The sequence below is a fragment of the Vigna unguiculata genome, chromosome 1, assembly GCF_037176805.1.
Source record: "Vigna unguiculata cultivar grain cowpea cultivar isolate G323 ecotype 2 chromosome 1, ASM3717680v1, whole genome shotgun sequence".
Lineage (NCBI taxonomy): Eukaryota > Viridiplantae > Streptophyta > Magnoliopsida > Fabales > Fabaceae > Vigna > Vigna unguiculata.
Window position 1 is genome coordinate 26,154,550 of NC_140792.1, and position 11,562 is coordinate 26,166,111.

General features: G+C 30.9%; 1 long non-coding RNA gene across 8 annotated transcripts; it reads left to right on the forward strand.

Moving 5' to 3' along the window:
* Window positions 1-244: 244 nt before the first annotated feature.
* LOC146888817 (uncharacterized) lies at window positions 245-4,863 on the forward strand. 8 transcript variants are annotated; one of them, XR_014996774.1, is made up of 5 exons: window positions 245-259; window positions 1,087-1,145; window positions 1,284-4,202; window positions 4,307-4,490; window positions 4,656-4,863. It is a non-coding gene; the product is annotated as an uncharacterized LOC146888817 (long non-coding RNA). The 8 variants fall into 8 exon arrangements; XR_014996773.1 differs by lacking the exon at window positions 245-259 and having other exon boundaries at window positions 305-1,145; window positions 1,284-3,745; window positions 3,899-4,202; XR_014996771.1 differs by lacking the exon at window positions 245-259 and adding an exon at window positions 318-436.
* The last annotated feature ends 6,699 nt before the right edge of the window (window positions 4,864-11,562 follow it).

Consider the following 11,562-nt stretch of genomic DNA (forward strand, 5'->3'; position numbering starts at 1 on the left):
AATTTTATGAATAAAATGAGTTCTTTTATTCTGTTGGATCTAAAATAGGTATAAAAAGTGATTCAGTAACATTTAGAATATTAAATAAGACTTTTTATAATTGTTCTAAGTACAATAGTTATAGAATATTCTATTTTTCATTTATCCTTCCTATTTCTCAGTGATGTTTCACGTTTCCAGACTTTTCCTTTTTTTTTTTTCATTTCCATTTACTCCCCACGGGTCTCATCGTTTCCGTCCAGTGTTCGCCGTTGCTGAGGTTTGTTCGCGTTTGCCGTTTGGGTTCGCCGTTCGCCATTCGCATTTGCCGTTCATCATTTGCATTCATCGTTTGCCATTCGCATTCGCTGATCATGTTCTGTCATCATCTTCTCCATTTTCCTTTCCTTCATCATTTGTGTTCGCTCTTCCATTGGAGTTGATCTCCTCTGTTCACGTTCGTGTTTCGCACCTCCATTGTTGTCACCTTCGTGTTTTGCACCTCCCTTGCTGTCACGTTCAGACAATATTACTATTCTCCTATTATTTGTTGGGTTTGCTGCTTTTGCTATTGATATTCCCCTTTTTCCTATTTTTGCTAGGTTAGGTTGTTTTTGCAAATATTTTAGGGTAGGTTGTTTCTGCAAATAGGTTACTCATTACCAATAACATTGACTTTCATTTCTCAATCATGCCCGAGCTGCAACATACCTAATGCATATTGATTAAAAGTTAGTGCAGGTAGTGAAAAAAATCAATAAGAGGATACTACTCATGATTCTAAGGCAATATGATTATAAGTGAAGGGTGGTGCAGGACACGAAGTTTAGTGTAATTGAGGAAAATGTTAAAAAGAATGAAAAACAACAGAAGAATTTAAAACGTCAACCTAACTGTTTCTCTCTTTTGGTTTTAATATCATTTAATCTGGAAACAATTTTCCAAACTTATTAGATTTTGGATGAAGGATTTGATTGCCAAGTAGTGTAAAATTACTTTGAAAACTGTTTATACTAATTAACAGTGACAAGGAAATCAACAAAGTCCTATATTGTTGTGGTGACTGCTTTTTTTGTTCTGTTTCCAACTAGAAGGCTGCTATTGCAGGCAAAGCTGGAGGAGGTACCTGAATGACTGGCGCGTAGTTAATTGTAGGAAATTTTCTTGTAAGTGAATGGTCATTTGCTCCTTGTGCCATCCTCTGTTTTTATATATTGCATATGTTCAATTCTAACATGATTTGTGATGTTAAATTCAATTTTTATTCATGAGATTTTTCCCTTGACTTTTTCTGCAGTTTTTAGTTTTTAGCAGTTCAAAATTTGCAGAGCAACCTCCACACCATTTCTACTTTTCAGCATATTAATCCTGGACATGTATTTAATATTCTTGCTAATGCCTTTCTCTATGAGATAAAAGAGATTCAAGTGATCTGAAGAAACTTGTTTTCTATTTGTAGTGTTGGCTTCATAGGTGACATCTTTGTGGTAATTTTGGCCATCTTCATTGGGTTACTTATCTTAAAATTTGCGAAAGTTTTGAATTTTGGAATCTACAGCTTAAAAGTCTAATGGTCAAAGGTATGCCGGAACAAATCTTTTGAAATTTCATCCACCCTTTGTTTCTAATGCATTGCTTATGAAATGTGCCATTGTCATTGTGCCAGAAGGTAGTACCAGGTAGGTTTTTAAATCCAACATCATGATGATCCAGTCTACTATTTAGGAAAGTTATGTTGCTTAATATGTCCTCGAGTAATGATGATTGAATAAGAAAATAAGCCCTCAAACAAAGGCATGTGCGCTGGATAAACTTGTTATATGTTGTTTACAATTTTGGGCATTATGGGGGTAGTGGGGGCTAGAGTTTAGGAGTTAATATTTCATCATTAGTAATGTTGATTCACTTCTCTTTTATGATTTTCCAATGGCTATAGGGCTAATTGTTCTTCAATCCAAGAAGAGAGGGGATCATGTGAATACTACTGTGGCATGTGTGAGAAATTGCTTTTCTTGGATCCTAGTGTTCTTTAACTTGTTAATGTGTGTTTATGCGTCATTAGCCATTTTTAGATTTTCATCGTGATTAGATCTTTATGAGAATAGCTATTAATGCACATCACATGGATTAGAAGCATGTTTCTCGAGAATGGATCAATGGATTATGTTTTGGTGCGTGTGGATATGTTAATTTGTTTGGTCTAGAGCTAGTGCACAACTTTAATGGATCAGCAGAATGTTAAAGCTCAAGTTCCTGGTATTATCTTCTGGCAATTAAAGACAAAAAAAATGAGGGTGAATAATGGTAAGCTAAACATTCGAAGTGAAACCTTGAGGGCAAGGCTGGATTATGTAAATGTTTTAAAGGCTATTTTAAAACTGGGTTTATTTTGAAGGCTGTGGCAGACTTTTTATTATTAGCAGACTTTTTATTGTTCAAATAATGTTAATTTGAACATTATGTTAATTTCCATTTCACTTCAAATAATCACTATTTATTGTTCACTATTTATTCACATTCTACATATTCTAACATGCCAGCAACTATTGAGTACTAATAAATATTGGTAAAAATAATCACAAAAAAGAAACTGCAAATGTATTTTACACTATTGCAATTATTGAGTACTAACTCCTCATTGAAATTATTGTTTGTTTCCTTATCCCTATTAATTAAATGTACCATTTAATTATGAAGTTTTCATGATTCAGATTCATTTATTTAATTTCCATTAATGAGGAGATTTCCCTATTTGGCTTATGATTATTTTCTTTCAATACATTCTTTTCAACAACTTTACTTCCTTTGCAGGTTTTTTTAGGTAAGCATCAACTGAATTTTATATTTTACCCATTAACCCAATTACCACTGGTTTGCTTTAGATGATCAAATTTGTTTTTAATAGATACAAATAGGTCAATTTATTGGTTTAAGAGATTTAAAGAAGAAAAAAATCACTATAAGAGATGTAGATAGCAATTGTTGTTTTACTTTTTATTTACTTTTATGAACCTTTCTGTTTCCCTTGATTATTTTTTATTCTAAATAGCATTTTATATAAATGTTTCGAGTGTCACCTACTTAAGATGTACCATTTATGATATAGTGTCTAAACTACTGATTTATCTCTTTATTTATATATATATATATATATATATATATATATATATATATATGTGTGTGCGCGCGCGCGCGCTTAGTTAAACATGTATTAATGGTTTAATAGTGTATTATGGAAGTCTAATATCACACATAACTAAATTAGAGGAATTAGAGAGGGATTGAAGTTACAATATTTATTATTCTTTCATGTCATCACGGTTGGTTATTCAAGTCTTAAATATATATATTGGTCCTAACTTTAAAACCTTAAGTTTTATGGTGGAAGAGATTCAAAGATAAGGTAAAATTGATTCTCTAATCAAATTTCTAAATTAATAGTTATGAAAAAAATAATAATAAACAGTACTAAAACCTTTAACGAAATCCTACCTTTAAATCAACATGATTAACTTTATTGTCACAATACCTTTACAAATATCTCATTTCTCTTTATCATGTGAAAGAAGGTTAGACCTATTTGGCTTATTGATATTTTTAATTAATATTATCTAGGTTCTTACTTTGTGATATGATTAATACCAAATTTAATAGGATTATTTTTCATTCTAAGAAAATAATTACATGCATTATTTTGCAGTAGCATTGTTCTTTTTCAGGTACCCAAATTTTCCAACAATTAGTGATGAAGCCTAAAAAATAAAAGGCATATAACCAATAACTTTCTTGTATCTCTGTTGAATCTGCATGTACCTAACCAGTGACAATAGTAAAATTGTTTATCATGTGTAATGTTTTCAACTATGAAAAGGGTACCTGATATTTATTAATTCTCACTAACAATTATTTATTTGAACAGGGATATGTCTGGTGACACATCATTTGGTGACCTTCCACCTTCACAAGACGGGGACAAGATTTAGACGTCTACCAAAAAAAAGGGTAGGCGTGGGACTAGATTGAGAGAGTTAACAGTTAGTCGCAACGCAAATCAGAGATTGCCTATCCAGTTTGATATGCAAACTGGTAAAGCTTTGGGAGATAATAGCACGAAATTCACCAGCTATGTGGCTTTGCTTGGTAGGAGCAAGTCATCCATTCTTATAGATGATTGGGACCATGTTCCAGAGACAATAAAGAACCAGATTTGGCAAAGTGTCCAGGTATGAAATCTTAACTTATATAATTTACTACGTAAATATATAACTGATACTTATTATATGTAATTCATTCTTATTGTACAAGTCACATATGATGTCCCAAACAGTAATTTGTTAAGGACAAAATGGATTTCATTTGCTGGAGAACGATGGAAGGGTTTTAAGACGGACCTTACAAGTCGTTATATCTATGGTCCCTTAAGTGATAGAAACCTTTGTGAGAAGTATCAATTCCTTGATGAAGGCACATGGCAGGCTTTTAAGGAGAGGCGATTAAATCTTGTCTTTCAGGTAAATTCATATTATATGTAGGTTTAACTATTTAATTCAACATATTGCTAACATAAATCATTCTTTATACTTTGGAGCTCATAGGCTAAAAGGAAAGGAGGTAATTGCAATAACATAAATCATTCTATCACTAAAAGATTGTTGACTCAACTATTCATAATGTAGATTTTCAATGACACATCTCCAATGGATCAAGGAGTCTTTAAGGAAGTTCGTGAGCAGTGGGCTTTGTTTCTTTTAAGTATTTATATAAGATGATGTTAGGTGTTTTACGACTTATATAGTAATTCGGTTTGGAATAGTATTTTATTTCATATAAACATTAGATTCTATTTCATGTAAATATTAGATTGAATGAGATTTGTTTTTTGGATGTTTTGGGTAATTATATACAGGTTTGGTATGTGGTAGGAAGCATAAACAAATTTTTCATAAAAAAATAAAAAAATCACTTTTTATACCGATTGAGGTCATACTTGGTGTAAAATGTGTAATTTTTTATACTGGTTGGAACTATAATCGGTATAGTAAGTCATTTCTTCTTACATAACTTTTCTTTTCCAAGAGGACTTTCTATACCGGTTTTAGAAATGGTATAAAAAATAAATTTTTTATACCTGTTATATAACCGATATAGAAAGATCAAACTTTCTATACCGCCTGCATTTATACCGATACTGAAATTGGTATAAAAAGCCTTTTTTAACCGGTATAAAAAGCTTATTTTACACTAGTGTCCTTCGTGATCATATGTGTTGCAGCTGTTGAAGATTGATCTTGGATCAATTCTTGGAGCTTTTGGCTTGGTTTGAAGTTTGAAGAAAGTGGTTTGTGGTAGGTAAGGCTGTGCTACCACTAAGGTTTGATCTTTCTCAAGCTTTGTGTGTGTGCCTGGTGGTTTTCTAGGTCTGCAAGAGGGTTCTTGCTGTGCTGGTGTGATTCAAGAGTCTTTTGTGGTGTTTTTGCATATTTTGAAAGTGTAAGAGTATACTTTGTAAAACTTTTGAAATAGTGCAAAGTCAAGCTAAGGTTGCCTTGCAAATTGGATGTAGCTCAGGTTTGAGTGAACCAGTATAAAAATCTCGTGGTGTCCTCTCTTCTCTAACCTTTCTCTCTTGCATTTTCATTTTAAAGTTTAAAGAACTTGTGCTTTAATCATCTTTTTCATGTTCTTGCATGTTTTCATGGCATCTGCAACATTGAGCATGTTTGTATAATCATTTGGAACTGATATTGATCATTCTTGAGCATTGTTTCTGGTTTAAAATTCAAATTCACATTTCTGCATTTTTCCCAATATTTCAGTCGACTGTTTTTCTGTTTCAATCGATCGAATATACCAGAACAGAATCTGTTTAGTAAAATCAATCAGTTAACTCTGTTTTTTTGATCGACTGAAAGTGTACAGTTCAGTACTGTTTGCATCCTAACTTGGTGATCTATTTGATTCAATTAAAGGTGGTTTTTAGCTTGCAAAGATAGCCTAAATTTTTAACTAGCTAATTCAACCCCCCTTTCTTGGCTTTTCAACCATTTCAAAACTAACACCTTGTATAGTGCAATATTTTTTCTTAATTTCGTTTTGATGTGTTGAGATGTGGACTTGGACTAGGAGATGCTTGATAGTGTCATGAGTGGGTAGGTTCATGATTGGTGATGAACAGTGGGGAGTTTCATATTATGATGCTCTTGTGTGAGGATACGAGCGGGGAGGTTCGTATGTTCCGTGCTCACACTTGAGGGCTACTACGAGCGAGGTCCGTAGAGTTGGATTACGAGCGGGGAGGTTCATAGAGGTTGGACCACGAGTGAGCAGGTACATGGAAGCATGATATATCCTGGGTCCATGGCCAAGTAATTGTATGGGTAAATGGATTAATAGTTTCATTTGTATAATGAGACAATGATCTAAAATCCTTGGGTATCGATTATTGAGATTAAGCAATTTAGATGGAATAAAGTAGTTTGGCGTAAATCTATATTTTTTTAATGTATATTTGTATTGTTATGAGTTCACCCTTTCTGTGTGTGTTTGGCGATGATCGTGTCACACGGGAGCAGGTGATGTTTCAGGTGATGCTGGTGAGGCATAGAGCCGGAGAGGGGCTAGCGTGGGAAAGCTTTTTATGGAAGTTACTATCATTTTATTTTCAGATTTTTTGTAAACCGTATTTTTACTGGAATATGAACTACTATGGATTATTAGAACATTGTGGTTTAATTGGATGAGTTTAATAAATGTTTAAAATTTTTTGTGATTTTGGGAAAGGTAATTATAATAAATGCGAGTTTGTATTTATTTCCATTTTATTTTATTTAAATTAGTAATATCCGATCGGGATGTTACAAGACGAATAGGGTACAAATAATAGCTAGGGATGTCAAAAAAATTTGTACCTGCATGTATATGTGGATAAAACTCGTAATGAGTAGGAAATGGATATCGTAATGGGTAGGAAGTGGATAAAACCCGTGGGTAACGGGTACAAATATTTTTTATACTCGCATGTTAATGAGACGGGTACGACTATCATAATATTCGTACCCTTAAATATCTGTGAATATTAAAAAAGTATGCAATTTGCCGCATAACGGATACCCGCACGGATGTCGGTACAGGTACGGAATGAATATTTATCCAATAGGTACGATACATAGGAGCTATTACTCATACCATACCTCCCGTTGACATCACTCATAATAGCTTCCCCATACCCTACCTGCTGGATAAATATTCGTCCTATACCCATCCCAATATCCGTGCGGGTATCCGTTATACGGGTACCCGCATATTGTTTTGATATCCACGAGTATTCGCGGGTATTTAAAAAATAATTTAAAATATTTAACAACATATATTAATTGAAAATTCATATAAAATACAATACATAACATTTATAAATTTCAAACAAAGTCCAAATAACTCATTTAAATAGTGTTGAATGACAGTTTACAAAGAAATGAAATTTTTTTAAAACCAAATGATAAAAAATAACCCATTTAAAATCAATGTGTTAATATTTTAATCATGTTTCTTTAATTTTGTTTAGTTTAAATTAGAGTACATGTATGGATACTATGATACTGTAACCGTCCTGTTAACATGAGGGTATAAAAAATACTTGTATTCATTACCCGCACTAGTATCCATTTATAGTATCTATTTTCTATGCATTGCAGGTTTTGTCCGCAGATAACAGCAGATATGAATTTTTTTTACATCCCTACACCTAAGTGGAGTTCCAAGTAAAAGAAAAATATAAAAAGAAAATATGGACAATAAAAAAATACGATGAATCATACATTTAAAGTATTAAAGAATCATGACAATAAAAAATATATTCTAAAACATAAAAGTAAACAAGAATTACAATCAAATTAAGACCAGTATCATATATGGTAAAATTCTCAAAAAGAATGTGTATCATTATTTTCTCTTAAGTGTTTATGATTATGTATACACTCAAGTAGGGATGTCAACGGGACGGGTAGGGTACGGGTAGTAGCTCCCCCGTACCCTACTCGCTGGATAAATATTCGCCCCGTACTCGTACCCATATTCGTCGGGTATCTGTTATACGGGTACCCATCTATTTTTTTCATATCCGCGGGTATCCACAGGTACCCGCAAGTATTTACAAAATTATTTAAAAAATAAATATTTAATCATAAATTCAAATAAAATAAAATAAAATACATCATTGTCATAAATTTTAAATAAAGTTCAAACAAACTCAAGTCCATACAAGTCCAAATAATTATAAAAATAAATATAAAATGACGTTCAACACAATGGATATTCTTTAATTAGTGTTTTGATCAACAAGTCCACTTTCTCGTATTCAATGGCGGATCTTGACCAAGAGTTTTGGAGGGGCTAGAATAATATAATTTTTTGATCATTTGATTGGACCATTAGTATAACACTTTAAAAAATGACTCTTCTATAAAACAATTGGATCGTTAAATTGGATTATTAGTATAATGCTTTAAATACTTTAAAAGATGTGAAGAAATATAATTTAACTAGTTTTCATCTTCACGTATTCAATGGCGGATCTTGACCAAGAGTTTTGGAGGGGCTAGAATAATATAATTTTTTGATCATTTGATTGGACCATTAGTATAACACTTTAAAAAATGACTCTTCTATAAAACAATTGGATCGTTAAATTGGATTATTAGTATAATGCTTTAAATACTTTAAAAGATGTGAAGAAATATAATTTAACTAGTTTTCATCTTCACGTGTAGCTTCCCTTTTACTACTCCTACAAAATAAATTCATTATTTTATTCTTCATCGATATGCTTTTTTTTAAATATACTAAAAAATAATTTATCATAATCTAATAAAATATTGAGAAACATAAGTATTAGAAGAAAAATATATTATAATCAAGTCACAATTAAAAATCGGTTATAAAAAAATATATAATACATGTTTTGTTTTCTTCTATTATCATAAAAAGTAAGTATACAAAAGGTTCATGAGATAAAAAATAATTTTAATAATTATTAAAGTAATATTTCATCATCAAGTAAGACAAAAGAGAGTTACATTTTCTTTCTTCGAGAAATGAAGGAAACAGATGAGAAATGAGAGCAAACATAATGAGTATGTGTCTAACTTCATTTCTTAAAAAAAAAAAAAACATATGATAGTCAAAGATAAGTACAATTTTGTCAAAATTTTAAAAGGCAATGACAGAAGAAAATGAAAAATATTTTAATAAATGTTTGATTTAATTACTCTTTTAGTTATTGTTTTCAAAAATGTAAGTTGATCTTCCCCTTCTTTTACTTTCAATTTAGTGGCAATTTGATATTTTTAGACGAAAACAGATACTAGAAGACTAATTAAACCTAAATATTTTTTATTTTTTATTTTTTATTATTTATTAACATTAAATATTGTATTTATAAAATAAATAAAGAGACACAATTTAATTATCATCAATTTTTAAAATATACTATTTATAATTTTAAATTTTCAAAATTTTTAAAAATTAAAAAAATGGATATATAATTTTGAAAAAAATAAAAAATATTTGGGGGGGCCTAGGCCTCTCCCTGCTCCTATGAGGCTCCGCCTATGCTCGTATTGATTCCTAAAAAATAATCAAATAATAAACCCCAAATGTCACGTGTCAAGTATTCTTATTTTGATTATATCATTTGACAACAAGCATACCATAAATGTCATTGTCTATATAGGGTTTGATGTATATATGCTCAATTTCAAAGAAGGGAAAGAGAAGAATATCAAAGGGTGTACTTGGGAGAAGACAAATTAGATCAGAATGTTTTTTACTAATATATATATATATATATATATATATATATATATATAACGATATTTTTGTGAATTAAAGTTTAGCGGGTACGGGTATCCATGGGTACGGATACTATGATACCCGTACCCGTCCCGTTAACATGCGAGTATCAAAAATACCTGTACCCACGGGTAGCGGGTATCCATTTTTAATATTCATTTCCTATCCATTGCGGGTTTTATCCGCGGATACCCGCGGGTACGGATATTTTTGACATCCCTACACTCAAGTGCACAAGATAAAAATTAAGCATTACCATGAGCTTAAAAAGCTTCTCATTTGCTCTACGTGAAATACATGCAAATAAAATACTATTTCATCTTCCTTGAAATCTAGAAAATGCTCGATGAAAAAGTATTAATAATGTAAATAGGTACTAAAGAAAAAAAAGACATTAACAAGCACATATTTATGATCTTATTTAACCTTTAAGCTTGGATTATTAATTGGTTTTTGTATTTAAAATATTGTTTTAATTATGATTTGTTATAATTAGGTTTATCGAGCTTATGATATAAAACATGTTAAAAATATTTTTTTTTATTACATAAATGATCTTTGAATGTTTTGAGGTGTATTGATACAGTTGTAGCTAAATTAAGCTTATGAAAGGCATAAAAATAAATTGATCATAACTTCATGAAACCTTCAAGCTAATGCCAAGAATGAAAAATAATTAAAATCACCAGAACTCAAGTCAAACCAAACATCACATGAAGATGGCAAAAACAGCATGAAAAAGTGAAGAAAAAAGGATAGTGAAAAAACCCAATTCGCCCAACGAACATTCTAGACGCCCATCATCCTTGTTGAATGGTGAAGTGGCACCCAACCCCAAGAGGGTACGTCCAACACTCAGAAGAAATTGGCTTAGCACGAACTACACTGGCTCAGCAAAAATGAAAGTGTCTCAACAAAAATCGAATTGAGATTTCTCCATATTTTCCACTGCAAGGATTTGATGATGTAATAATCTTTATGATAAGATATGATTTGGGCAAAATCTATCTTTATATATTTGATTTGATATTTTTAAATATTTATTTATTTATATAAAAAATAACTGTCAAATCTCTTCAAACCTGTCAAAATCTTTTCAAATCTTTACAGCAATCAAGAATGTTATGGATATATTAGATTTATTAAGAGAATATTTGGTGTAGATTACATTAATAGAAAAAAGATTTAATCAACAAAAATTGCAGAAAATACAGTTCAATGCCTATATAAAGACGTCCTTCAACTCTTTTTGGGCGACAAATTTTAGCCATGTCTTGATCTCCACATCCTCTCTCTTTTCTTTTAAGTCCTCTTCTTTCTTTTATTCTATTTTTGTGTTATTTTTATTCTTTATGGAATGTTAAGTCTTAAGGATTAACTTTGTTGTGATTTATTAATTAGATTTTAAGACAGGATGAAATAAATTATTTGTTCTTTTATTTATTATTGTGATTTATTGTTATCTATGTCTTTTACCTCCTAATCAAGTATAAGTAATGATTTTAAATTATAGTAAGTTAGCATCTTGTTAAATCTAGATAACATAACAAGATATGAGTCAAAGAATATTTAATTTTAATTGAGAAGTCACTTTGGTTCAACTTATAAACTTTTCATGTGATTGAATATGTTTTTGTCAATAATTGAGAAGTTATTTGGATTAAAAGTGAAGAGTTTAGTTAGAATTAACCAATCAATTATTTTGGTTAATTTGTGTTTTACTTGATAAAAGAGATA